The sequence below is a fragment of the Monodon monoceros genome, unplaced genomic scaffold, assembly GCF_005190385.1.
Source record: "Monodon monoceros isolate NGI ecotype Baffin Bay Population unplaced genomic scaffold, NGI_Narwhal_1 Super_Scaffold_9, whole genome shotgun sequence".
Classification (NCBI taxonomy): Eukaryota; Metazoa; Chordata; class Mammalia; order Artiodactyla; family Monodontidae; genus Monodon; species Monodon monoceros.
The window spans coordinates 42,208,212-42,211,664 of record NW_021703786.1 but is presented as its reverse complement, the minus strand read 5'-3'; the positions used below and the strand labels follow the sequence as shown (position 1 = coordinate 42,211,664).

Sequence of the window (3,453 nt, the reverse complement as noted above, 5' to 3'; positions counted from 1 at the left end):
TATCACTAGGTCCAGGGGGGCGGGCAGAGAGGGAGTGGGCAGACGGCCACAAACCTTATGAACCCTGTCGTTGTCTCTCTGCGCTTCCTTCCCCCTCTGATCCTCCACCTCCTCTTTCTCTAATTGAAAAAATAGACCTTTTAACATTTTTGATCATAACCTTTTTATAGAGATCCTGAAAATATGATTGATACAGACATTAGCATTTCATGTGAGCCACATGTAAAGAGACGTTGGTGACTTTTGTTTTTCTTGTTGTGTAAATGTTTTCCTGGGAGATAGACCTCATCTTTGGCTTCTTATACAGGCAATTTAAAAATCATTACTCCGTCTTCATTTAATCTGGTCAGCCAATCAATATTTATTTAGGGCATTTATTACTGAGCAAAATATAAAAGAGTGAGATGGGGGCTTATGAATTTATGAGGGGAGAGGAGTCTAGCATCTGTCACATAAACCTGATTCATTCAAAACAGTCAATAAGCACTCTTAAGTATCACTAGGTCCAGGGGGGCGGGCAGAGAGGGAGTGGGCAGAAGGGGAGGAAGCTGACGAACGATGAAGCTGTATGTCTGCTGCCCCCTGTAAGCCAGGTGTGTTTTAGATTCAGCTATTAGGAAGGGATGGGAATAAATGAGTTTTTTAACCCCATTTTAAGTGCCAGGCATTTTCATGTATATTACCAGTGAAAAGATGATAAGGTCTCTTCAGCCCCTGAGGGATGGTTTCATGGAGGGAGGTGACCTTGGCTTATTCTTTCCCCATCATTTGTTTGTAATTATGGAAAAACTGAAAGACAAGAGAAGATACTGCACCTCATCGTCTGCCTTATGGTCAGTCAGGTCCATCTCTGGCTTCACCTTCCGCCCCAGCCCCTGGCTGGACGTTCTGAAGCCTATCCCAGACATTCTGTCATTGCGTCTGCAGGACTTCAGTGTGTGTGTCTCTGAAAGATAAGGAATGTTTCTAAATGTAACTGTGCAGTATTATTCTATAAAAAAGTGAAAAGAACTTATTGCTGCCTTCACATTGCCGACTCAATGTGAACAGGGCCTGGAAGATCAGGTCCTCCAACTTCTCCCGTGTTGTCTCCTGACTCTCCCACCTGCTATTTCCGGACTTTTCCGCCTCTCACCAGGCCTCACTCTCACTTGCGTTGTCCGCCCCACCCTCCAGCTTTGCTTCAGCTCTTCTTTAATAACAAGCAGGCTCAGGTTGCCCCAGGCCTAGAAAAATCTCTTCTCTCGATCCAACCACAGCCTCATATTCCTTCCCTTGCACTTTGGTTTTGTGTTTTATGCTACCCAATTTCTTTTTTTTAATTTTTTATTTTACTTATTTTTTATTGAAGTATTATTGATTTATACCATGTTGTGTTAGTTTCAAGTGTACAGCAAAGTTCAGTTATACATATATATTTTTCATATTCCTTTCCATTGTGATTTACTGCGGGATATTGAATATAATCCCCTGTGCTATACGGTAGACCTTGTTGTTTATCTCTTTTATGTATTGTAGTTTGTATCTGCTAATCCCCAACTCCTAGTTTATCCCTCCCCCACCCCCGTTCTTCTCTGGTAGCCATAAGTTTGTTTTCTAAGTCTGTGAGTCTGTTTCTGTTTTGTAAATAAGTTCATTTGTATCATTTTTTTAGATTCCACATATAAGTGATATCCTGTGATATTTGTCTTTCTCTGTCTGACTTACTTCACTTAGTAGGATATTCTCTAGGACCATCCATGTTGCTGCAAATTGGCGTTGTTTCACTCTTTTTTTATGGCTGAGTAGTATTCCATTGTATATATAGACCACATCTTCTTTGTCCATGCATCTGTTGATGGACATTTAGGTTGCTTCCGTGTCTTGGCTGTTGTGAATAGTGGTGCTATGAACATAGCGGGTCATGTATCTTTGTTAGAGTTTTCTCTGGATATGTGCCCAGGACTGGCATTGCTGGATCATATGGCAACTCTATTTTGAGTTTTTTAAGGAACCTCCATCCTGTTCTCCGTAGTGGCTTGTGCTACTCAGTTTCTTAAAGTGGCTCTCATCGTCTGTTGCTCCTGCATCCTCACCACCACTCACTCACTCACTCCTCTTCTTTTTTTGGTCCCTTCTGCCCCCACGGCTGGGCTGAAGCTGCGCTCAGTGGTCCCCAGGGCTCCCCACTGCTACTTCCCATGACTTAGTTCAGCCGCCTTGGCCATCACTGCCTGTGAAGTGCTAACATAGTCGTCCTTGAAACCAGCTCTTCCCTGGAGTCCTGGGTCCCCCCCCCGCCCCTGCCAGCAACATCGGGGCAGCAGCGGGGGGAATCTGCACCACCCGACCCTGCCCTCTGCTCACTCTGATCTCTGCTGCGGTGCCATCACCCTCTCTGAGAGCTTCGCCTGACCTTAGTGAGGACTCAGGGTTCTCGTCCTCCTGTGGGCTCCACTCCTGAGTTTTCTGCCATGTCCTCAACATTTCCATGCAGATTTTCCTCTCACGCCCCCAAGACTGGACTCACAAGCTACTTTAACAACCCTCCCACCCCTGCAGCCCGGTGTTTGTCACTGCATGAAGCAGCCGTCTCAGTGACACGGTCAGAAATCTAAAAGCTTCTCTTTGAAAACTCTGCCCCCTTCGCTTTGACTCCGTCCATCACCGGGTGTGGTTGCTCTCCCCCCAGGGCCGTGGCGTGGCTCGACGAGGGTCTCGCCCGCTCCTTCGATGCATGTGCAGCCTGCTTTGGGGCTGTAGCAGCCTTACGTATGCACTGGTCCAAACGTGCTCATGAGGCTTCCTCACGGGGGTGCCATAGAGCTTTGGACATCGATTTATCTGACATACCCTATCCTGAGAAGGGGGCTAGCAGCCTTAGCAGGCAGAGAACTCAGTGTTCCGGATGAGGCATGTTTTCTTCTGAAGGAACTTGGAAATCTGAGTGGCCATAAACAGTTAAAGGAGAAAGGGGGATCCTGCCAGCGTCTCAGTGTCTGGGCTGCATCATAGAATTCAAGGAGCTGAGCAGGTGAAACAAACCAATGGGTCTTCCACCCGCGTCTACCTTCCCTGTGACTTGGGGGCTCCCCTCCAACTCTGACCTGCTCGTGTCTCCCCTTCCACACGCCCCTGGCTTCCTTCTCCCTTTATACGGCAGTAGCTCACTTTTGCAGCGGGTCACGTGGAAGAGGTGACAATGACTCGAAAGTAACTTTAAGAATAAAACATGAAGGGGCTGCAGGAGGCAGAGGCGTTGCTCCCTCGTAACCACCCCCAGTCTGCCCATCCCCTGAGGGCATGGCCTTGATGAGCTTCCTCAAGGTGTAGCCCTGTGCCTCCTGAGATACGCAGACACAAAGACATATACACACACAAAGACAGACACAAAGACACAGAGACACACAAAGACACAAAGAAACAGACACACAAAGGCACAGACACACATACACACAGACACAGACACAAAGA

General features: G+C 47.1%; 1 protein-coding gene across 2 annotated transcripts in view; it reads left to right on the top strand.

Annotated features, from left to right (window-relative positions):
* The window catches only part of ARHGAP44 (Rho GTPase activating protein 44), a 143,056-nt gene that overhangs the window by 111,275 nt on the left and 28,328 nt on the right, over positions 1-3,453 (top strand). The window lies entirely within an intron of this gene.